Genomic DNA, 25543 nt, shown 5'->3' on the forward strand with positions numbered 1-25543 from the left:
ATCCTGACTGTGGTTGTGCTTAGGAGTCAACTAGAATTGGGGCCTCATCATGCTGGTCACTGTATAAACAGGGCCATTGGCAGTCACCACCCCTAAGAGCATCTCCCCCTCCTGTGCTGAGACTCCTTTCTTTAAGGAGGAAAGGAGCTCCTGCACATCAAAGGGCTCCTGTGCACAGATGGAGGCAGAAGATTTTGTGATCCCGGCGGTTCTGCAGACCCTGCCAAACCCCATTTACCAAAGCCACAACTCTTGCCTTTGCTAATCCTGGAGCAGCAGACTCTCTGTGTCCTTGGGAGCATAGTCTTTAGCTTTCTCTAAGTCTCCTTGATGTCAGTGCCCATTAAAAGGAGCGGGCCAGATTCTGTTCCTAGCTATGACGCTGTTCACTTGAGGCAGCTTCTCAGACTTCGGTGCAGTTGGTCAGACTTTACGGTCGCAGCGGGGAGAACAGGATGGGGCCCAGCAATTTATTTATGAAATTCCTAGACGGGGAGCATTAGGCGGGCGAAGAGCTCTGAGCTGCAGAGTGAGGTAAATAGCACGTCAGGATATGTTAAACAAATGATGCTAATGCAAGCCACGGAAACAGAGAGCAGAGGAAGGGGAAATATATTCCTTTGCTTAGGAAAAGGTTATATATTGAGAGCCAGGGAAAAGAGAGTGTAGAGGGGAAGGGATTTCCTCACAATTAAGGCCCTGCTGTTCAGCATGCATCCCTAATGCTTCACCTGGTGATGGAGTGGCTGGTATGCAGTGGAGAAAATCCCCGGCTCACAGGCCAGAAACTGGGTGTTAACATGGAAAGGAATTTTCCATTAAAGAGGAAGGAGTTTTACCCCATGGTCAGATTGTTATGGACTGTGGGGGTTGCCTTCCCCTGTAGCGGGGGGCATGGCCCTCTACCTGGCATCTCTTGAGCATATATTAATACTTTTTATAGAAGCAGGACATTGGCTGGCATGGTCCCTCTACTCTGCCACTGCCAGGCTAGAGTGTTGTATCGTGTGTTGTGTCAAGGTTGACGGTAGTTTTTATGAAGAGTTTAGATTATGGACTTTTATAGGATGGTTTGGACGCAAGCAGGGGGTTAGACTAGATGATCTCTGGAGGTCCCATCCAACCCCATTTCTCGATGACTCTCTGAGTCTATGAAATTGTGGGAGTTAGAGATGGCAAATGCCTTGCTATGACCTTAGCAGAATGGGTTGGTGCATTTCCTGTTGCATTTCCTTGTTTGGGAGGCTTCATGTATTTGTTTGTCTTTGCAAGAAGCAGTTAAATTAATAATCATGATGAATGGGGGAATGCACGCCTGATTTGTTAGGGGGACCCTCATACAGAATCACTTAAAGTCCTGTTTTTGGAGAGCGACCGACTCCATTCCGCCTGTTTATTTGCTATTTGGGTAATAACTTAAGACAATGAGGAAGCCTGCTGAGCTATTTGGCAGTGAAATGAATCCCGAGGGAGATCAGTACAATATTGTTTACTGGCGGGGAGCCGTACGCGCCTGAAGGGTCAGAGTTGTGCAATTATGTGGAGAGTCAGGTAAACAAAAGGTCCCTGTTTTAACACTGGATTCATTAGAAGAAGATATGATGAGAACCATTAGTGCACGAGCCATCATTATCTTTCAGTCCGATGAGTCTCCTCCTTCCCCCCTCCCCTCCCTTTTTATTTTTTTAGGAAAATAATAATGGCTGGTTCCTGTTAAATCAGATATGTATGGCCAGAAAATAATAGTAATACCAGGTCTGCAAGATTAAGTTCACAAGGGAAGAGAAATTACAGTTCTGGCCTGACTTGCTGCTATACCAGGCATACAGAGAGACAGCTCAGTATGCAGATAAACAGGGCAAAATAAAAGGGCTACACAGGAAGGGATGGCAAGAAAAATAGGAACTAATCAGCAGAGGCAGCCACTGTAATAATGCACTAAACATGGAAAATTGCATTATACTCGCTCCTCTGTTTCTTGTTGTATACATTAGCCACAAAATCATCAATAGGCAATTCACTGCAAAGATGCAGCGCTGCAGACTTTCACCTTCCTCTTTATTGGCAAAGGAGTTCATGATGCTCCAGGAGGAAAAGGCATTATTTCACCCTTCTAGCAGTGAGATGGCAAAAGTGCGGCCAGAGGTGTATACACAAAGTGATTGCCTTCCAAAATGTGGTTCAAAGCATAGGGGGTCTGGGCATCCCAGATACTTCCATGGCAGTGTCTCAATACACGTCCTGCGATCTTGCTTCATGGAGGAGGAGAAAAACTCCTGTGGGAGGAGAAATCTGATCTACCTCAGATACATATTTTTAACAGCAAACTTTATTTCTATTCCTCAGTTGGGAAAGCATGAGCAGCAGTTGCAGCTGAGTCTATTTATTTTTAGATAAAAATAGTGAGGACATTTATTTGGAAATTTACTTAGGTGTAGTCTGCTGACACACGGCAAACTGGGCTTTGCAAAATTCAGGAACCCCGATGACACCTATTGGAGACAGATGACTTTGCTTTTATTCAATACGGCATCTCCGGGGGGAAAGAGCCAAACTTTCCAGATCTGACCCAAATCTTATGCAGGCATGGAAGCAGAATTAAAAAGGGAAAATGAAAAAAATCCAAACAAGAATAAAACCAGTCCCAAAGCTGACACTGAAACCCAGCTTTTCTCTTCTCTTTTGGTCAGCAGCTCCAAACATGATCAGTGCATAAATCTGTCTGCAGCCCAGGATGTCAGAAGCTTCCCAAGAGACAGCAATCTACTCCCGAGTGCTTGGTGCAAAAGGAAGGCTGCAGCTTCAGGTACGAAGCATTGCATATTGGACTACCCTATGTTTTTTTTTTCCATATCCATTGAACTGAGTCTGTTTGTTGTAGAGATGGGGGAGGGGAATAGGCATTCTCGGCAGGAGGAGCTTCAGAGGAGAATTGCTAAAACCAGCTCCGACCACACACAAGCAAATGCGGTTACTCTGTGGGGAATACAATGGGTCCTTGCAAAATGTCTTGGCATGTTTCCAAACAGAACAAGAACTACTCTGATGATTGCAGAGGTGCTCTTCCTATCCTGCTTGCCCTTTCTGAACAGACAATGGCGATTAATGGGGGAGCTTTCAAAAGTGCTCTGCATGGACCCAGACTGAAGTTTATCATAAGACTCCCATTAGTAGGCCAATGCCAAGCACTTTGGAAAACTGTCTAAATCTACTCACAATGCTACTTTGCTTTTTTTCCCCCCTACAACCTCCTTATAAAACCAAGCCTATGCTGAGGTCAGGTTGGGCCACTGCATATGGAGTCCTGGCCCCCACTTCCAGCTTCCCTTAAAGCTTGAGAGGGCAAAGCTGCACGTGCTGCTTTTCTGGAACAACAATTTTCAGTATAGGAGCCCAAAGGTAGGCATTCCCAAGCAGATGTAGGGGCATGGAAAATCATCCTGAAGCCCTTAGGGAATCCCAGCTGAGGTTCAAAGGAAACTGTTTCACAGCAGGGCTTAGCTGCAGTGCGTGGGGGCTTCCATCACCTCTCATTCCAGCCCCAGGATATGGATTTAGATCAGGGGTGGGCAAAATGCAGCCCGGGGACCAGATGCAGCCCACCAGGCCACTCTATCCGGCCTGCAGGGCCCCTAAAAAATTAAGAAAATTAATATTTATCTGCACCGGCTGCCTATCATGTGGCCCTCAATGGCTTGCCAAAACTCAGTGCGCGGCCCTCCACCCAAAATAATTGCCCACCCCTGATTTAGATGCTTAACTGTGTTTCCTTCTGGGTTTCTTGGGAGACTAACTCCTACAACACCCTTCCCCCTGGCATTTGGAGGACACCTCTAACCCCTGTCGTCAGCCAGAGGCAGGATATTGTAAAACCAGTGGGCAGCTCAGCAAGCATCATAAGCAGAGATTGTTTTTTCTCAAGCCCCATCCTAGTGTCACATGGACCTGCTGAAAACCACACAGTATTTTGTTTTTTAACATGCCGTTGGCCTCTTGACATTTCCCATCTCTGTCCTAGCCTAGTCTGGGGGCCTTCCCCAAACCCACTGAAGTGTTCCCAGAAGGCGGTCAGGTCAGCCAAGGGGGATGTCAAGAGCGTGGGGCTTCTCTTGGACAAACTAAGAGCTGCTTGTATGTTTGGTTTTATTTCCTGAATGAGTGGTTTATGGGTAATAGGAAATACTTTAGTCTTTCTTTTCTTTTGTTCTATGTTTCCACATCTGAATGCATTTGCAGTGGGGTTCTCATGGATTGTAGGGAACTCCTGTATTATCACAAAACGTTATCACTTTCAGCTATGGCTCGTTCTCCCTGCCATTGTGACCTGCTCAATGCACAGACAGGTTCTTGGCCTTTCTCTAAAGCAGTTCACTTTGGCCGAGTCTACACTGAGAAGTCTGCCCAGCAGAGTGCCAGAGTCTGCTCCAAGTGGATTCCATCCCTGGGTCCAGTTTTCAGATAGAGGCACCTTTGTAAGACATCCAAGTCCCACATATGGATGTTCAAGTCTTGGCCAGACATGCAACATACGCTTCCTGGAGCACTGAGCTGAGCATCCAAACATGGGGTTTTAGCGGCTGATGAGGATGTCTGTTTTTAAGCATGGGTGAACGCGGCTGGGGACATGCACAGTGTTCCCTCTAAACTATGCGGCATGTGTGGCCACACAGGTGCGCCTGGCAGCACGGCATGAAGTGTGCCTATGCAGCTGCACATGCCACACAGCTTAGCAGGAACGCTGGACATGCAAGGGGCCGCAGAAGGTTGTGAGCCAAATCACTACATTAGTTTGGGAAAACTCTTGGGCGTTTGACATCCAGGCATCCAGCTGTGGATGCTGAATGCACCTTGGCAAGCACTGGGACACATTCCTGGGTGTGTAATGATTTGGGCTCTCGAGGAGATGGGCAAAACCTACATGTGAGGGTTGGTCATGGCACTCCCTACCCCTGAGCGAGATCTTCTGATCCCAGCAAACAGGGGACACAAGTAGGGGAGTTTGCGAGGGACCTCACAGGTTGAGGGGAAGAGGAACGCAAGAGGAAAGGAGCAGGGCCTGGTTCCTGGCTCTGATTCCTGGCTCTTGGTAGGCGAGTGAGCTTGGTGTGTTTGGTCTGCATGCTTGGATGGTGGTGGTGACTCCGTGCACAGAGAGAGTGCTTGCCTGGTTGTTGTTTGGACCGTGTGCTTGGACTGTGCATTTGGTGAGTGCTGTTTGCTGAGTGTTTGCAGGAGGAGACACTGGCTGTGACCTCACCCCCATCTGTGTCCCAGTGAGGGGGCTGAGCTAGCCCAGGTCAAGGAGAGCAGAAAAGGGAGCACATGAGGGAACAGGGTAGTTTGCAGAGGGGAGTTGGCAGCAGCAGTCAGAGGTGCAGTGCACAGAGCGCTCTCTCTGAAGGACGCACGGCATTTAGGGGAGTCCTCAAAGGAAGCTGTCCTTGTGTTTAAGACTAACCAATGTATGTTTGACTGAAGCCACATAGGTCTGAAACTTTGAGTTTGGACCTCGGGTTTGAAATCCAATCCTTAAAGCCCTAGTTCATATGAAGTTGGTGTTGAGCATAAGGTGAGCAGAAGGCGATCAAAAGGGAAACCAAGATAAAACTTGTCTAAAAGAGCCAATGGAAGTTCAAGGATTAAGGATATACCCCAGGTAGAAGTCCGCTGTATGGTTTTTGCTTGTTCTATAAGATTAGGTTTAAAATAAGGGTTTTTTTCATGTTGTGTTGGGCCACTGGCTCTGTAGAAGTTACTTCTTGTGTGTGTGACTGCGAGTGCAGAATCCCAGCAGAGACAGAGAGAAATAATTGCATTGCTTCCTCCGACAGGATAGCTGTGTCCATTGCTTGGGGCTTACATCTACTCCTCTTCCTCCGCTCTCCATAGGGAACCACGTAGGGAGGCTGTGGGTCTATGTCATCAGCACAGTGCTGTTCCATGGACAGATGTTTTATCCGTGATATGTGCTCCTGACAGCACTGCTTCCCTGCATAATCTTAAACACCCAGAGAGCTGGTTTTAAATATCTCTAAGCCACCCACAAAACCTCTCTCAAATAAATGTACACGATGAACTGTCAGTGACAACAGGTAGCATGATGCCCTTCATGCAATGAAATGTCTCCGTGTCAGGTTTCACTTCCCCAGTGACAGTTCTCACTTCCCATTTGTTACATTTATGAGACAGAACGTGAAAGATCACTTTTGCTAGCTATATCCCCTCAAACAGGACAGATCAGCCTGACAGGAGTGAGTGTGTTTGCACACTTGTTATGGTATGTGATTCTTCCCATCTGCAAATATTACGTGCACATCTGTCTTGCCCTTGTAAACCCTATGCTTATATATGCAAATCGGGCACAACCCAGAAGTGGGTTCATTAAGATGAAAACCAGAACTGAGCAGTCGAATGCCTTTTAATGTTCCAGTTTATAATGGTCCTCTTAATTACCCTATGAAATGCCCAATAAAACAAATTGCTTTCATTTTGACTTTATTCCCTGACTTTTTCAGCTTACTTAAGATTGTAGGATCCATTAAAGAGCTACTTTCTCTTTGGGGAACACTTTGAAAGAGTTCACACTTATAAAAGGGGATTTATGTTCCTATCTTGTGTTTTACCATCATTTTCTTTGCCGGTTTTGCTAATTACTAGAGATATTTGTGTTTAAACAAGTGCCGTCTTCTGTACACTCCATCCTCTCCTAGATAATCCAGCAGTGAAGTCATAATGCTGGGTCTGTGACATTCCCATGGCAACTGACTGTGATGTCACAGGCAGGGGATTACAACTTTGCGGGAGGATCAGGCAAGGGGTAGTGAGGCTGAAACTCATTCTCACATGGATGTCTTTAAATACAGAGCAAGAGAGAGAGATGGAAACTGGAAGTTCCTAGGTAAAGAAAGTGCTTTTTTAACGTACTCTTTTCCTCTGTTCAGCTCATAAAAGGGTTTGTGTTAGGGAAGGATTTTATCTTACACTCGGAGCAGCCACTAACATCACCTGCTGTAGGAATCCATCTCTTGTCACTCGAGGGCTAGACCTAGCTGCCTGAGTGTTGACTGACAAAGCCTCCTGGACTCCAGGGCCCCGTCTACACCTGTTTCAGCCGAACATTTTTTAAAACATCTGTAAATTCTGTCTCAGCAGGGTGGAAAGGTATTATTGTCTCTGCTTTGCAGGTGAAGTAAACTGGGGCATTGCCTGTTTCTGGCCTATTTGTCAACCTGTCTTTGGTGTTTCTGGGTATCCAATCAGTATATTATCCAGGTATGGCATATTGATGGATTTAGGGTATGTAGCAAAGAGTTAAACTTCCTACTGCTACTCTGCCAGTAGGAAGGTCCCCTTCATGGGTCTTGCTATCGTGAAGTCACGTTGTGAGTCGGTGACAGAGCGTGGTGTAGAGAGGGAGCGTGTCCAGTGGGTAGGGTACAGGACTGGCACTTGGGAGACCATGTTTCTGCCCTGCTGCTGCCCTGCTGTTTGATGCTGGATAGACCACTTGCTGTCTTTGCACTCGGCGTCTGTCTTGTCTATTTGTACTGTTCACTGGGCAAAAGTCGTTTCTCACCCTGTGTCCAGCCCCTTACACTACCAGGCCAAGATCTTGGCTGAAGCCTGTATGCACCCTAATATTGGTAATATCTTAGTAAGTAATACTAATAACTAGTAATAGTAAATCATTATTATGATTATTATCATTTTGCCCTGCATACACACATTATTATCATTATTATCATTTTGCCCTGCATACCCACATTATTATCATTATTACTAATAACTAGTAATAGTAAATCATACTAATAACAAGCATAAAAACCGAGGAGGCCCAGACTTTCCCCAATCCAACTACGCTTTGTCCCAGCTCCCAACATGAATGGATAGATATATTCATACCTTAGTTTTGTTTGTATGTGTTGTCTTTTGTGGTTATAGCATTAAAAATCACATGAAGCTGTACCCACGTTCCCAGATGGCATGACAAAAAACTTCAGGACACTACTTCATTTTCACACTTCAGGCCAAATCAGGAGAAAAAACCAAGATCTAGCAACAGTGTAACACAAATTAAGCGACACATCTAAAATGACAAACTCCAAACTTATACCAGGAAGCCGACTAACCGATATTTATGTAAAGTCCTTAGCAGGCAAGGGAAAACCAAGCAGACAGCAGAATCAATCTTTTTTTATTTTTCTAAGGGAGGAATAAAAGCAATGTTTCAAAGCCAGCCGTGTCTCATCCGAGCGGTAGCGGGGAAAAACCTGCTCCGCAGAACATACTGTCCTGTCTTCTGGCTCCTCAGATCATAACTTCTGAGCTGGATTCAATAGAAATAAATGTTCAATAGTTCCAGTGGTGGCCTTTGGAAACGGAGCTAATGAAACAAGACAAAAAAATCATTACAACATTTTGACAAGCACTTAAATATTTAATGTTATGCACAGTGAAGCCCAATGGTTGGGAGATCACACCTGCAGGAAGCGATGCCCTTTATTAACGAGAAATGAGTCCTCGTGTGTATGCAGGGCAAAAATTAAGCAAATGATATTGGAGCTCGGCGTTGGTAAACAAGCACTCGGGGCATTGCGTGCGACACTGCCAGCGTGTTCCTGCAGCCCATTGCTCCTGTTTCACCGAGGGGCTTTGCTCTCTCTGTACTCATGCTGCTCTCATGCTTGCTCTGCGACAGGACTGCTGTGGTGGGAACCAGAGGGAAGACACAAGTGTGTTTTAGTGCTTACCGAGGACTATGGAAGAACAGGGCCCCGGGCATGTCCCATTCTTAGAGAGAGCCTGAAGGCCCCACACCAACCGGTAGGAGAGCAGAGGAAAACTATTAACATTACATGCAGCAGAGGCAGAGGAGATGAAGGGACTTCAGTGCTTAAACAGGATCGGGTGAAATCCTTCCAAAGCAGGCTTAAGAATTAAGAGCCAACAATGTCACAGTGAGGGTCATTCTTCGCAGGACATTTCGGGCCCTCCATCCAGAGCTTCCCTCTCCTTGGCTGTACCCCATGCTGCATAGTCATCTTGATTTAGCCCCACACGGGCAAGAAGAACCGTACTCTGTATCCCAGCCAGTGCCAATCCATCTTGGAGCAATGGTCTTTTCTCTCCACCACTGAGAAGTCAAATCTTAGCCCTTGGATAGAAAAGCCCTGAAAAGGTTATCTGACAGGGGATGCCAGGGTGGGGGAGAGATGGGGAGGGGAAAACAGGTTGAAAGGCGTGGGCATATTTCAGACATGCTCTGGATTCAGGCCTCATTAGCCACTTAATGATAGGGAGAAGGTGGGGAATAAGGAAGTCAGTGAATGGAGCTGTTGCAGTTCAAGTCTCATTCATACCAGAAGGCTAACACGAGGTGGGTGTTGCTGTAGCCTTGCCAGTAAGAACAGACTATCAGCCAAAGTGATGGAAACAAATGTAAAGAAGTGTGTATCAATAACAGCATGTGACTTGGAGGGTGTACAAAGCCTATTCTGGGGGAGAGGAGGAAGCCAACTCTTGTTGTCTGTCTGCATTGCAGTTGCATTTAAACACCTGGGCCTCACTGCCTTAGGCTTAGAAAGCGGTCCCTGCCCCCAGGAGCCTGCAGGGTGAGGCTGGGAAGAGCAGATGGTTACAACAAAGCAGTCGAGTATATGGCCACAATGAAGTACTTGTGACGGGTGTGATAAACAGGGCCCATAGCGCATCAGCTGCCCAGCTGTCACCCGCCTGTTTGAGGACCACAGCCAAGGTGCATTTAAGGAAGGGATTTGAAGGAGAGCATGGTGGCTCTGTGGATGCTTTATGGGAAGCAGCTTGGGGGAAGCATTGGGTCCATGTGGCTGGGTGGTTCGGATTGATAGTTTCAATATGCGTCTTGCCGTTTCTCTATCCGTGTGAGTGAATGAATGGGCTCCAAACCAGCCCTCCGAGCCCAGTTGGTTTTCCTAAGCACTCAGTGCTGAACTCGCTCTGCTCCTGCTGATCTCAGTGGTAGACCGAAGTTTCCATCTCAGCCCCAACAGGAAGCTCCCCAGGGCAGGGACTGTGTCTTCCTAGATGTTTACTCGGTGCCTCATTCAGCGAAGTCACAAGTCTGATTGAAGCTTCTGGGAGCTGCCGTAATGTATGTACTATTTGTGTTGTCAAGTGCCAAGACACATCTGTGGCACTGCAGGGATGAATCATGCAAGCAAGCCCTGTGCTTGAGAAGGGTGGGCTAGCAGGGGACATGCCAGGACCCTCAAGCGGGACATGTCTGGAGGAGAAGAGGATGCCATGAGTGAAGTCAGCTGTGACTCCCTGCTTGGAGACAGACAGGTCTGGCATCTTTCAGCCCCCTTGATCCTCTCAATAGCCAAGCTGAGCAGCTGATGGAGGCAAGCCCCCTTCCTTGCATCCTCCAGCATGGTGAAAAAAGCCAGCAGGAAAAGATCTCCCTCCCTCCTTCCTTCCCTCCCACCATTAGTATTACAAACCAAGGGCTTGTAATTCCTTCTTTAGTTGCATGTGCGCGCGCGCGCACACGCACACACACACACACACACTGAGCCTTCATGGAGCAGTCAGTGTACATGGCATCCTCCTCTCTCTGATCTGGGACCCTCTGTGCACCATGCACTATTTGTAACTGCAGCCGGGAAGGGAAGGGTCACAGCAGGGAGATGTTCACATATCATTAGAGCCCAGTGTCGGACTTCACAGAGCCATCCGCCCCAATCAAAGCAGTTTAAAAGGGAGAGTTCCCTTTAATCATCGGCAGGCTCTCCAGGTTGTTAGCACTGCAGAGTCTGTGGAGAATTGTGCAATTTCCCTACCCACATTCACAAGCACAATGGGAGCGAAGCTAAATCAGACCCCTGATGATAAAACAAGCTCCTTCCCTTACCAGCCTGTTATTTACAGGCAGCATCGCACCAGGGGCCGGGCAGGCAGTGCTGTTCCCTCTGCAGTCCATCGCTCCTCTAGGCAGGTGGGCATGAAGGATGAGACCTTCAGCTGACTTTCTTTTTATGTACCTGTTCCAGATGAATTGGTGGGGAGGGGGGCGAGGGACAGGCTGGGCCCGGTGGGATGGAGCCCACAGAAGGTGAGGGAGCCGCTGCTCCCCCCTGACTCGGGTCTTGCAGCCAGAGAGTTTAAGGTCTGGAAGCTGGCAAAGTCGCTGGTACCATCTCTCAGTGACTGCCTTGCTGAGTAAAAGAGTTCTTCTGAGCAGAGCCCAGCAGCTCTGACCTGATTATGGAGACGGTGTCAGACAGGAGCCCAGCTACTACATAAACCCTCTACTCCACAAAGCCTCCTGGAACTAGCAAGTCACCTGAAATCTTTCAGAGGCGCTTTGCCTCTCACTTCCTCAGCCAGCCACCATGTGAGCAAACATAGCGAGAACATGCTGCCAATGCTTGCCCAGTCACGCATCTTTATATCCATGCTCTCCATGAGTCCCCCTCATACACAGAGCCTTGGCCAGGTGTCCATACAACACACACATGCACACACATATTCATGCATGATGTAAATACTCATAGATGCACAGAATGCATGTACACACACACACAGCAATAAAGCTAGCTCTAAAACGGGAACATTCACATTATAGATGTGCGTGGATTCACTTAACTATGCATGCTCATCTTATGCAAGCACACTCAAACACATGCCAATACAGGCATGCAAAACAGTTGCATGGTTGCTGACATGTACCTGTCTGAATCATGTCCTTTCACACATGTTACCACCCCAAGATCCATGGGCCTTTGTGCATGTACTCATGCACACACATACTTACATATAGATTTGCAATGGATGTATGTCCTAGAAGGAATGCCGAGGGAGGCATGGGGCTGTGCGTTGGGAAGTAGATGCTGAATGGCTCTGCGTCCAGATAACACCTGCTCAGGGAGCTGGTTGAAAGATACCTATTCTCTTTAACAGGAAACTTGGGGTGGGTGGGGGGGAATCAATTATTTTTGCCAAAATTATCCATGCAAATGGTTTGGATTTTTAATGGAAAGAAAATAGAAAATGGGTGGTTTTTAAGAAACCAAAAACTTTTTACCAAAATTGAATGTTTTTGGTTTCTGTTTTTCATCAAAAAATATTTTTGTCCAAATTACTATTCACCCAAAAAATATCAACCAGCTCTACTAGAAATGTATGGACAGGAAGACACTGATGTAACACATGTATATGCAATTATACACCTAGACACGTGAGCATGTACACATGAGCACAGGCACATGCCCAAGCCTCAAAGATGTAGTTGTAAACCCAAACACACACAAAGGCAACTGGAAATACAGCATTGCCTTCTGAAGCTGCTCTCATCTGCTGGGTAAACATGAAGTTATGGTCTTTGACTGGAACTGATCCTCCAGAGCCATGTTATTCCACTGGGGAGAGGTATTTATCACCGATTTTCAATGTGAATTATTTTTGTGACAGATGGTAATAGTTTCTTTGGCGGTATTAAGGCTTATTATGTCAGGATTTATTTAGACACAAAGCGCTTGGACCACATCATAGGCCTATAACTTTATTTGCTTGCACTGACATTTAAGAAGCCATTTCCCCACAAGTTCTGCTGTGGCTGTGTAGAGGTAACAGCTCTCCAAGAGGCCAAGCCAAAGCATGATGGATCACGTTGGTTAACAGCCTATCTGGAAGTCCTTCAAGGGTGCAAGAGAACCTTACATAGGAGGGTAAGAAGACCGAGGGGATTGATCTTAACTTCGAGAGGGCAGCCCAAGCATAAGAAGATCCGCAAGGAGGTGGAGAGGAAGCAAGAGAATATATAGCTCCAGGAGATGTATGTGAGGAGTATATCGTGTCAGTACTGAGGCATCACATTAAGCTAGGCTTATTTGCTCAAGCAAAGAATAACCAATTGGCTGCTGCCCTTCAGGCTGAATGAATAGCTGAAACCAGAAGAGCATCAGGAAGCATTACTATCCAGGTGCGCAGCTTGTGGCAAGGTGCTGAGGCTCTCAGTACATCAAGCTCTTTTGTGCGGAGAGGACTCTCTGACATCACCTTGGAGACGCAGAGACATCTGGACCTGTCCCCCAAAGCCCTCTGACGTTTGGGACTTCTGAGGCTGCTCTTCATCGTCAAAGTTTTTCTCTCTCAAGCTCCACAGGCCGTCAAAAGAAGAGGCCAGCTCTATAGCTGTCAGTGCTAAAGCTGGTGGATGGAGCCAGGTAGGACTGGGCTGATATAGCTGATGGTCAAACTGGTTGCAGCAGTGGGGGTAATGCTCAGTGCTGTTAGGAACTCGCCATGGGTGTTGGTGTACATTGATCCTATCTTTCTGGGGTTGTGGGGCAAATGAGAATAGGTCTGAAGTCCTTTGGATGAACAGTGACTGGCCCAGACACAACAGGCAGAATGAAGGCCCGTTTATGGAGAACATTTTGGACTCCTTTTTAAGCCAGTCTCTCTGTTTGCCTGTTCATATCTATATACCCAAGTGGTTATGCCTATGTCACTAAGTTATGCCATGCACATTAACCCTGACTACACAAAGTGTACACACAGTCACTTCTGAGAGTGGATGAAGTCAGACAAGACTGATGGCTGGGAACTGATGTGCACCCCCAGCTCCTGTTGGCTTATGGCGGAGTTGTACCTAAAAGAAAACACTTAAATGAGGCTCAATAACTCATTCTAAAAAATAGCTTTTTAGTCTGCTATAAATATGAGCAGGCCCAGGTGGGAACACTTGTGTTGGAGGAAGCTGGAGGGTGTTTAGCGTGCAGAATTGTTATTAGTCTTCTGAAGTGCCTGGAGCTGCCCACAGACCAGGACCCCCCTGTGCTAGGAGCCGAACAAACACAAAAGAGATTTCCTGCTGCAAGGAGCTTATTGTCTCTAAGTAATGCCTTGCTCTGATTGCTTTATCCTGCTCTGGTGGTGAAACGGGACTGAAAAATGCAGATCATGGGGCTAGTAGAAGTGAATCAATAACCACTTTGCTTCACTTTGCACCTGCACGGGGTTGCTACCATGGTGTGAAAGTCAGATGATGCTGGCCCTTTTGTATCTGTGGGAATGGGCATACGAGCCGGTGCAAAGGTACTGATAACTGATGGCTGTCCATCAGCTTAGTAGCTGCAGTATCTGCCCATGCATGTGCACGCACCCTGTGGTAAGAGAGCTAAGTTGCTTCCATGAAAGCAGCTAAGAGCGTAGGCACAGAACAGCTGGCACACGCAAAGCGCCACCCGTTTTTTTTTTCCTTGCAGTAACTTTTTATGTCCATGCCCTGGATGCGACTGAGTGTTGTTGCCATCTAGTGGCTGGACTCAGCAAGAAGGTAAATGGCCTTCCACTCCCGAGGGCTCCTTTGCTCGTGGGCACTGAGACATGTGGCTTGGGGGTGGGAGGAGATGGGTTGTAGATTCAGGTTCCCAGGTGTGCGTGCGCCCGGGTGTGCATCTCCCACCCGCCACTCCAACCTCGTCGCTTCAGCTCCTTCCAGTAGCTCCATCCCCTGGTCCCTTGCGAGGCGGGTGTCTCAGGAGGCAATGGCAGGAAGAACACTGTGTTCAGCAGCTGCACATTCCATTAATTTAATGAGGATTTTTTTTTTTTTACAAGGCAGATGGCAAAATAGCTATTTTCTGTTGCCTAATAAATACCATCAGCAAGGCAGAAAATGTGCAATCTCACCAAGCCTTTTCTGAATCTTCCCCCCTTCGTATTTACACACTCTCCGTTCTCTGCTAGGAGCTAGTGGGAGGGAGGGAGGATGCCGAGAACATGCCTGAATTTGATGCTAGGCCCCGCATAACATTGCCACGGCCTCCCATGATTGGCCGGCGCTGCCACATCCCGCTGGGAGAACTCCGTGCTGGCAGCCCTTCGCCGATCCAATTCGCACTTCATCTGATTGCGGTAATAACAACTTGCACAAATTTCCTGTCTCAACCTGAAATCTTCCAGCTCTGCAATGCAAATAATATAATGTGTGATGAGGAGGACGATGACGAGGATGATAATAATAATAATAATAATGATGATGATGATGCCTTTATTCAATGAATGAGTGAATCAAGCAAGCAAAAAAAAAAAAAGAAAAAGAAAAAGGCATTCAAGGCTTGAAAATCAATAGGAAGTGAAATCAGGAGGACAGGCTGGGGGTGGAAGAATCAACTTTGGGGGAAGGGAGGCCTTAGTGATGACATCTGCTTAAGGGAAGCAAAGCATTTCCCTGCTCTTCAAGGTGCTTCCCTTCCTCCCAGGTTTTATTGCCACCCTCCTTGCAGGTTTTGACCTCTCATTGCTGCCTTTCAGTAGCCGAGCTGCCCCTACGTATCTGGAACCCTGTTCTCTGCTGTGCCTTGTGGGCCCATGGTGTCGCATGTTGTGTGTTGCATCACATGTCGTGTGTCCTGTGTTGCACGCTCTCTGGGTGCACGTTAGAAGGTGCTGGGTTTTAGGGCAGATGGTGGAGTCAGTAATGACTGCCTTTCATCTCCAGTCACTGTGCTTGGCTGGAAATGCTGCCCCTGTTGATTTTCTTCCCCCCTCTCTGGGATGGGATTCCAACCCAGCTCGATGGTCTCTCCCTTCTCGTCTCCTGGCCTTCCTCTCCTCTCCCTCTCCTCTCTCCTTCTCATCTTCAACTCTTTCTCCCACACCCTGTCCCCTGCCTTTCCTCATCTCTCTTCCTACTTCACCTCCCTCTCATAACTCTTGTGGTGTCTCTCTCTGTCTCCCGTTCTCCTTTTCCGCTTTCCCTGCCCTCTTTCTCTTCCCTCCTTGATCCTCTCCTCATTGTCAACACACAGTTCATCTCCATCTCACACTGCCGATTGCAACGGCTGCTGTGCGTGGCGCTTTCTCTGAAATCCTTGCCCACAATAGCCTGCTAATACAGTAATTCCACTGGAGACCTTTTTAGAAACCTAAAGCTTTAGCAGGCAGTTAAAACTCCCCTTTTAACTCAGTTTTCTCTTTATCAGGGATTCATTTCAGGCTGGATTTCCTGGTGCACAGCTCTGCCACTCTCTGTTAGTGCAAAAAGGATTAATTCCTTCAACAGGTGCATGTGCTTTGCAGCTCTGATGAGCAGGATCTATCTCCCACTTCCCACAGGTCCATGGGGGGGATTTGCTCATCTAATGCAGTGCTTCTCTTTGGCAAGTGCATGCTTGAAAGGGTTGCGTTGCTCTCCTGTATCCGCCCAAAGATCTCTCCTGGGGTGTCCTCCTTTTTATCTGGGGTGGGTTCCCATGAAACCTCTGCAGTCTCTAAGGGATTTCCCCTCTCGGGAGAGATCCCCTGTGCTTGGCATGAGGTTGAAGTTCTGGTTTCTCTGGCTTCACAAGACTGCTGTTGAGTTAACATTATTCCCACCACACCGTGGGCAGTAGTGGATCCAGGAACGGGGCAAGGAGGATGCAGCCTGCCCCCCAAAATGTTCACTGTACTCATGTCTCGGTCAGCATGGGCTCCTTATAGGGCTCCACGTGAGGAGTGAGCTCTGAGCTTTCCAGCCAAAAAGGTCTGGCCACAGCTCCTGATTTTACATGGCTCCAGACCCCAGGGGGTGAGTGCTGGTGTCATTCTTCCTTTGGGATGGGGGAACCAGCATCCCCCGTGTATGTGTGACCTGGTGTAAGCAGAAAGGGCAATACTCACCCCTTGAGCTATGGAGCTGTGTGAGATGGTTATTCTAGGGATGATCCTGTCTTGAGCCAGGGGCTGGACTAGACCTTGTGGAGTCCCTTCCCATGCTACTTTCCCGTGATCCTGTGAAAGAAGGGGCTCCAGGCAGATCCCACACCAAGAGCTCACATGCAGCACAGGCAAAGAGGGACGTGCAACTGCACTGCCATACCTCTTCTGGATCCACCCCGACCATGGGTGTGCATAGTGCTTTGGAGAATAGGAAGTCCTTGCCACCAAGAGCTTATAGGGTCTCTGTACTGGGGCTAGTGCTCTGTAGAGAAACAAGGGCAGGAGACAGGCACCCAAGGATAGGGAAGGTAAGAATGGCTCTCAACCTACCATGGTGCTGCTTTCACCAGAGCAAGTAGGACCAGAATCCCCCCTCTGTGCTGCCTCGTGGAGCTGCCTCTATGCGTGTCAGGTATATATGCTCCACCCTTGTCAAGACTGGGGCAGTGGCACCCCCTCCTTACTCCCTCTCACAGATATACGATGCCTGCATGCAGCACAATCCCAGGTCAAAGTTTGAGCACACTTCTGGGGCAGTGTGGGAGTGCCTGCGGGCCCCCTGCCCGGGCTGTATCTGCCTTGCAGCTAAGTATACCACGCTTCTCTTCTGCACTCTTTCATGTAAACATTGAATTTGCTAAGAAAAAGGAATGTGCCCGCAGCCTCCTCAGACAGGCGACGGTGCAGCTTTGTATTGTATTTAAATATATGTAAATCTGCCTCAGGATAAAATATGCAAAGGGCAACTCCAGGAAATTGAATCTGACTTGCAACTGCGCCGGAGAGTGGCACTCTGCAAATTGAATCCGAGCCTGCTCCCCTCCCCTCCCTGTCCCCTCGCAGCGACACCTGCAACGGGGTCACGGCATGAAAGCACATAGAAGTAAAGGAATGAACTTCCTAACTGAGTAGCCATGACTGGTACCCTGCTGCAGGGGGAGGACAGGGCAGAGCTCCTGTCCCAGAGAGCAGCAAAGTGAGACAGGGCAGATCTCCCTGGTGGGATGACCCACAACCCCACAGGCTCTGTGGCTGTGAAGGTCAGACTGATGGTGGGACAGATATTGGTTCCCTGATGGAAGTCCTCTTGGAGGCCTGTGCAGGGGCAGCTGGAGTCACAGGGATGTTGCTGTTTTGGGCCGTGTCAGAGGTAGGCAAGGTGGGCCTGTGGCTGTGCATCTATACCAGGGCAGCACTATGGAAATGTAAAGTGTAATCCCCTAAGGCTAGGGACAGAAGTTACACATAAACTGGTTTAAGTGATCAGAAACCAGTTTAAACCTGTAATGGAGCAGAAATTCAGTGCACATAAACTGCTTTCAAAATGGCTGAAACTGGTTTAAGATAAACCTGGTTGAATGTAGTATCAGACCGTACTGATTTAAGTCCAACTGGTTTATGGAATTCTGACCCAGACCCCTTCCTGGTTTAACTTAACTCACAGTCCGCCAGCATCCCAGGATGCTTTTCAGCCCTCGGCTGGGCTGGGCTGGGCTGGGGGAGCAGGTTTGCCCACACCCCTCTCCTCCCTAGCCGGAGCACTGTCACTGCTCTGGCTGGCTGAGAAGGGAGCGGGGGTGGGACGAGTGGCAGAAGTGGGGGGCATAGCCAGATGCCGGCCCCAGGCCTGAGGTGAAGGGGGTAGGGAGGGACTGGGCCGGTGCTGTCATGGGCAGAAGCAGAGGGGAGGCGAGTAGGGGGAGAGATGCCCCTGGAGGGATCCTGGTGCTGCCTCCCTCTGTGACGCAACAATGGGGAGAATGCAGGGCATTCAAAAGTGGGCGCTGGACCCCAAGCAGCTTCTCCTTCCGCTGGGGCCATGCCCAGGCCCAGGCCCAGGGCAGGGTGGGTGTCCCCAGGAGAGGGGAAGGGGGTGGCACTGATCAGGAGACAAGCAGGGATCCCCCTCCCCTAGCCCCTGCTGCTGATTCTGCCTGAGTCACTCTCACCCACCTCTGAGGAGCCGCGGCCGCCACTGGGGAAGTTGCCGGTACTCGCACAGAGTTACCAGGTGCTACAGCTGCCTCCTCTTTCAGACCACCTGGTCTGAGCCACTTCCCTGCTTGCAGTGCCCTGGTTGCTGCCCCTGGCCCCACAAGGCTGCTCCAGGTGCTGTACCCAGGCATGCTGCTCAGCTGGGGCAGCCCCACAGTGGCAGCAGAGCTGCTGGTGGCCAGGTGCAGGCTGGCGCAGGTGCTGCGGGGGCCAGCTGGCTAGTCCCAGGGGACCTGCATCTGCTGCTGCTCCCCGCTGTGTCGAGCCCCACTGCTGCTTGCAGCAGGTGGCCTGGCTGCTGGGTCACCTGAGACAGGTGGTCTGAAAGAGGAGGCTGCAATTAGGATGCTGCAGCTCCTGGTAACTCTGTGGGCAAGTGCCAGCAACTTCCCCAGCGGGATTCCCCAGCGGCGACTCCCTAGAGGTGAGTGAGAGTGACTCAGGTGGAGTCGGCAGCGGGGTCTAGGGGAGGGGGATCCCTGTTGTCTCCTGATTGGTGCCACCACCTTTCCTTCCCTTGGGGACACCCGCCCTGCACCAGGCCCGGGCCCTGGGCATGAGCCCAGCGAGAGGAGAAGCCACTTGACAGGTGCCCCCGGGTCTAGTGCCCGCTTTCGAATGCCCTGCATTCTCCCCAGGCCACAGATCAGGCACCTGCTGCCCCTGCACCAGGCACCCTCAAAGAGACAGTGGTTCGATGGCAAGGAATCCCTGCCTCCTCCCTGCACATCCAGGGTGTGGGTCAGGCCCCTCTTGCTGCCTCCAGCCCCTTAAAATACAAGGGGGTGTGGGGGAAGGGCCCCAACCCTGCTCATGGCTGTGGGAAGCCCATGGGGAAGGGGAGGCAGAGAGCAGGGGCTGTGCAGCACCAGGCCCTGCTCCACTTCAGGGGGAGGTGACCCTCGGTTTTATACCGCCCCTCGTGCATGTCCCAGCACAGAGACCCTGGGCCTTTCCCCCTCTTCTTTCTGCAGTAGAACGGGTCCTGAAACACCCTGTTCTTGCAGGAGCAGCGCAGGGACTTCCTCTCTGGATCAGATCAGGGAATCCTAGGGAGCGGGGCTGGGAGGGATCTGCAGGGGTCACATCTAGCCCAGCTCCTGCCTGAGGCAGGAGCAGCCCTGTCCAGACCATCCTGTATACATCCACACTCTAAACTCTACATAAGATGACCATCAGCCCTGATGTAAGTCTCCCCCACCTCAGCTGCTCGAGCAGTGAGTGGGTCGGGGAAAAGCCAGGCGGACCCCGCAGGCCAGGGTAGAGGTTTAACCCGCTCCAAAATTATACTCAGGGCTGCCGGGACCTGGCCGCAACCCTCCTCAGCTCAGCTTCCCTCCAGCCTCCGGCCACTGTGGAAGAGAAGCGAGGGCTCGCTCTAGCCCCCCACCCCTTCCCCCACCTGCTCCCCCTTCCTGGCTTCTAGCCTAAGCATGTGCCTGCATTTCTGGAATCAAAAGTGAATGCCTATGCACTTGTTTGTCAGTTCAGTCTATGCAGGTTAGACTAACCTTCAAAGACTGAATCAATTCAGGCTTGCGCTTTTTGAATGTCTGTACGTAGCCTAAAGGAGGCCTCCATCTTTGCTCCTTCACATTAGAATATGTCCAGCCATTACTGCCTACACAGCAGTACTATCACAGTCCTGAGGTCTCTCCTGGATCACCCAGTGCAGGCAGGGTAGGTAACGGAGGCTGCAATATGTGAGTTGTTTGCTGTAGTCAGAGGGCAGTCCTGCACAAGTCTCCTTGAAAGCAGTGGCAGCATGCAGCCCCATTTCTAGCAGTTGAAATCGTCACTCCACCAGCTAACAGGGTCTATGTTTGACAGTACAATTCAGGCCTTCACTGCAGGGCTTTTTGCCTACTTACTCTCTGGGCAGTGTTAACAGGTCTGGCACGCAGAACTTCTTTGCATGGTCTCCCATTTCTGAAATCCATCTGGCCGCAAAAAAAATGTGTTTTGCTGAAAAATTCCAGACTAGCTGTGCTTGGGATGCAGCCTTGATACCATGAGAGGGTGGGAGAAAGGAAGGGCCATTATCTTCATTTTACAGATGGAGGACTAAGAAACTGCGAGATTATGGGTCAGAAGCTATTCCACCTTTTAGAGGTGTAAGTGGATTTAGGTGCTTAAGTATGTTCCTGCTCATGTCCCTGATAAACAATATGCAAAGGGTGGGTGGGTCCTCCTCCTCCTGTGTTCTCATGTCCTTGCTTTTTTGTGACTCACTCTTAGGGGTGTGCTGACAACATATTACAAAAGTAGATGTATTCATGGATTTTCAGGACTTGAACAGGGTGAAATAAAATCGCCCTTCAATGCCTAAGTCCACTTAGACACCTACTAGGTTGAATGATCTGGTGCTTTGTGATGAGGCAGTGCCCCCCTGCTCACCATGCTGGATCCTGTCCTCTGTGGGACACAGAATACAGCAGCAGTCACCAGCTGGCCTGCTTTGCCCCGTCCTCTGTTTAAACAGTTTCAGAAAATCTGCAGGTAAGACTGTTGAGGCTAAAACAGGGGTGCCCAAAGTGTGGCCCATGGGCCAGATTTGGCCCATGAGGCCATGTCATCCAGCCTGTAGGTCTCCCCCCAGGTCTACAAATTTGGCAGTGAGGGAGCAGTGGCAGTGTTAACTGCAGCTGCCAAATTTCTGGCCCTGTGGAGAGCCCCAGGGGCTGGATGGTGTGGCCCTGCATGCTAGGCATGCTGGCACATGGTGGGGCTGGTGCGCAAGATCAGTTAGATGTGTGGCCAGACCTAGCATGCAGGGTCATGCCATCACACAGCCAGATGCAGCGTGCGGGGACCGGACACACGTGGCATTTGGTTGGCATACTGGATCATACCCATGGACTGACCTTGTGTGCCAGGTGGAACATCACTTCACGGCCTCCCCAAGGACTTTGTATCATTTTGGCCTATAGCCGTGGGGCAGCAGACGTTTCACAAGTGGGTATATTGGCCAGCTCCGCAGCTGGTGTAAACTAAGATCATTCCATTAGGGTCAATGCAACTATTTCTGTTTCTGTTCGCTGAGGATCTGGGCCGTGGTTCCTTACAGTATCTTGGAGTGGTGTAAAGTCACTACTGAATCACCCCCCTACTTGTAAGTGAGAGTTGCTGGATGCCATCGATCTCCTTCCTGCCCATCCAAGTGACACTGCAGTTTACATGATTTAATCCTTCCTGCCCCATTTTTGTACTCACAAGAGCCAGCACAGCTTTGCTTCCAGAAGTAGAGGGGCATGTTCCTTACACCTGTGTTTACTTTCCACGAGACCCAGAAGCAGGCTGTGGGCACACATGCCATGCTTGTTGGCTGAGGAGGGAGCCCTATGTGGAATTCCAGCTGAAATGTCTCCAGCGGGTTGCAGCCAATAGCTGAGATTTGGAACAGAAAAGAAACCTGTGGATTCAGTTATTCCTGCAGGAACTAGTCCTTCAGTCTCAATTAACAGAAACCGCTTGCTTGGGGGAGCTCAGTGGAGTCTCCTGGAATTTCCACCGGGGAGCTGGGATGTCGGCGGTTATTGGGCAAGGGGAGGGAGCTTTCAGGTGATAAAAAGAGATTTCAGAGTAGAAGGAAAGAATTCAACAGAGCTCCAGCTCCTGCATCTCAAGCACCTGAGGCTGCCTGTGCATGCAGGGGTGGTATATGTTGTCCACCTTAGCCAAACCAATTGGCATTTTTTTGAGTGACTTGAGAAGGGGAGAGCATGCTTTTGGGGGTGGGGGGAAGGGGGGCACGTGCATGTGTGTGTTGCAGGTTGAACATGACTGGGTGCATGGGCTATGTGACCCCTGGCTTTCAACATGCAGTCAAGGTGCTGGCTTTTATATAGTCTTATAGGAGCTGACTACAACCACCCCCCTCTCTTCTATACTATTCTGACCAGGGAGCCTTTTGCTAACAGGCCATAGATTTTCACTTTGGGGGACTGAGCGCTCAGTGTAGTCTTGATGGAGAGCAATTTGCTGTGAAATTCATTTTCCCTGTTGGTCTAGCAAAACAAACCAATCGTATTGGCCTTGAGGGCCACTGAAAGTCTCATCTATTTGCTCTTACTTTTAAGGCCAAATGGAGGCCATTGTTCAAGGGAGATTACTGGGGCTGACGTGCTGGATGTTGTTGTTTGTGTATATATTGCGCACGTACCCCGATCGCCAGTGATGGGTGCGTGTTGGTGAACACAGCCCCCACCAGGTCGATGTCTGGGTCTTCGGTATTTTCCCTGTTGGAGCGTGGGCTGCATTTAACTCGCTAGTGCAGTGAGAAGGGCTATCATGCTTTGGTTAGTTAGGTTCTGGTTCAGGTTCCCAAGCTCTGAGAGACTGAGTGCTCATAGCACAGCAAAGCCCAATTAGTTCTGGAAGCAGCACACACAGGATTGAGCTTGCAGTTATTTTACTCCCCAAGGCAACGGCAGGGAAACAAGGCTTGAAAATGGGTTGTTTTCATGGTCTGATGCAGACCATACCGCCTCTTGCTCTACGTGTGTAGGATTGCAGGACACAGCTGCTTCTGAATGGGAAACAGAGGGTTCCCGCATCGCATTGGGAAGGGCTTTGTTGATAGTTGCTTCAAGAGAACGTAGCTTGGAGTGCACACTTTAGGCACGTCTTGTGGGGAGAGAACCTGAGTCAGCTTTTCAACTAGCCAGCTGGGGCGCTGGACGTAAGACCAAAGTGATTACAGGGGCTTTGCAACCCACGGTGAGCTCCGTGCTACCACGGCTACCCAGCTAGGAGCACCCCAGGCAGTGAATTCAGTGTTAGCTCAGGTTTGCCAATAAGGGCAGTGTAGAGAGACTCTTATCCTTTGACTATAGTAATTTCCTGCCTCAATTTAATCCTTTAGTCCAAATCTGCTTCTCTCTGTCTATGCCAGGCATCTGCTGCTCAGGATTCAAGGTGTAACTTCCGCCCAGGCAAGAGGTCATAAGGCGCAGGATACATAAAGGAGGAGTCACACGGGTTAAGTACAGACAGTCAAAAAGCCCAAGGCTGAATTGATTCACTCTTTGCAGGTTAGTTTAAGCTGCACAGATTAAATTGAAGCAGAAGTGAACAGACAGTTACCTTTGTTTCAAGAAATGCAGCCACTTGCCTGCAGGGCTCAGGGCAGAAGCCAGGAGGTGCTAGAGCAGGCTCTCTGGCTGTAATTCTCTTCCTCTTTCTGCTGCCTCCGAGGTCTCTGGGAGTTGTAGTCCACAATCACCACAGCAGGACTCTGCAGGGCTGATCATCACTTCCTCTTCCTCCTTCCAGGTGCCTCTGGGATTTGTAGTCCACAGTCAGCAGTGAGTTTGAGCAGGGGGAGAGGCATTTAACCCCGCTCCCTGACCCCAGACCCCAGCCCCCAGCCTGGGTTTGCCTTGGGGGGTGGGGACAGCTGCCCCTTGTAGACTGGGCTGCATCCTCACCTGGGCTTGCCTCCTTACCCCTGTCTCTTGTCAGCCTCCCTCACTGCTCTAGCTAGGGAGAAAAGGGGTGGGCCAGCCCTGTTCTCTGGAGCAGCCAGCCCAGCCCAGCCCAGCCCAGGGCTGGAAAGCATGCAGGGGGATTATGCTTTAACTTGAACCAGGAAGGGATCTGGGATAGAAGTTCCATAAACTGGTTTGGTCCAAATCAGTTAAGTCTTCTAATGCTACATTCAACCAGGTTTATCTTAAACCAGTTTTGGCCATTTTGAAACTGCTTTATGGGCACTGAGTTTCTGTTCTGGTTTCTGGTTACATGCGTAACTTCTCTCCCGAGCCAAGAGGTAGAGAAGAAACTGCCTGGAGTCTACACACCCGTTGTTGTAGGTGACCCTAGGAATCCGGGACTAGCCCCTGCTTAGGGCAGCCTTCTGAGGTGCCTGTTGTCCTGTGTTGTACACAGAGAGGGACACTGCTAATATTCCTGATAATGGTGATCTAGGAGGACATCCAAGTCGTCCCTGATGTCCCCCTCTAGGGCTATTCTAGTTTTAACCTCTTGGCAGTGTCAGGTACAGAGGGATGGCAGCTCCGAGGCATCTGCAGGTAGCACCAAACCTCTTTGGTCAGTGGCAAAGCCATGCACTGCTCATTTAGGCACCGGTGTTGTAGCAAGGACAACCTCCTGGAGCCCTTCTTCAACCACAGCTTCCCCATTTTCCCACTTCAGTAGGCTTGATTCACTAATTTTCTGATAAGCGAGATTTCGTTGCTGGGTGTTAAGAAACTAGCAACAATGCTAACCCCTCATATGTGGGTAAAAATAGCCCTAATAATTTTAAGCAATTAGTTAATTAGCCTCATTTGCTTGAAAGCACAATGCAGCGTAGGAAGACTTTGCCACAGAATGTTTTAGGAGAGTGTTAATATTATATTCATTCCTATGTTGTCTTGGTTTTCCTTCTCTTCTGCATTTCTCTATCTCTTTCCTTTGCCCTCCAACATAGGTATTGGTCCCCAGTCCTGCAATTTGTATCCATGTGGAGCCTGATCCTGCCTCCATAGAAGGTGCTGGGAAAGCTTTTGGGGGTGTCAGCTAGGCACGGCCTGGCTCTCAGCTGCCAGTGAGGTTAAGCATGTTGTGGTCAGCGATGGTTGTCACTTAGTCCAGTCTTCTTCCCCAGTGTCTGCAGAATTGCTGGAGCAATCTGCAGTCTATTGGTTCACTGCAGTATGTCTCTGGGCATAATTTGCAATGCATGTGGTCGGGAATGTAGATTGTGCAGTATTGTTTCTGAGCCTCGATTGGAAAACTGGACCTTTTTAAACTTGTGCATGATGGCAGGGCCGGATTAACACATAGGCAAACTAGGCACATGCCCATGACCCTAAGTGAAGAAGGGGCCAAGTTGTGCTTATTTTACACATTATAA

At 49.5% G+C, this 25543-nt stretch overlaps 1 protein-coding gene across 3 annotated transcripts in view; it reads left to right on the forward strand.

The window, feature by feature from the left end:
- ELFN1 (extracellular leucine rich repeat and fibronectin type III domain containing 1) overlaps window positions 1-25543 on the forward strand; it is a 155539-nt gene that overhangs the window by 23233 nt on the left and 106763 nt on the right. Inside the window, exon 2 of one of the 3 annotated variants that reach the window (XM_059716207.1) lies at window positions 2691-2806. The exons of 1 other annotated variant lie outside the window; for it this stretch is intronic. The gene's annotated coding sequence lies outside the window, so the exon portion shown is untranslated. The remainder of the gene's footprint in view (window positions 1-2690; window positions 2807-25543) is intronic. One more of the 3 variants, XM_059716208.1, reaches the window with a different exon arrangement.

The sequence above is a fragment of the Alligator mississippiensis genome, chromosome 13, assembly GCF_030867095.1.
Source record: "Alligator mississippiensis isolate rAllMis1 chromosome 13, rAllMis1, whole genome shotgun sequence".
Lineage (NCBI taxonomy): Eukaryota > Metazoa > Chordata > Crocodylia > Alligatoridae > Alligator > Alligator mississippiensis.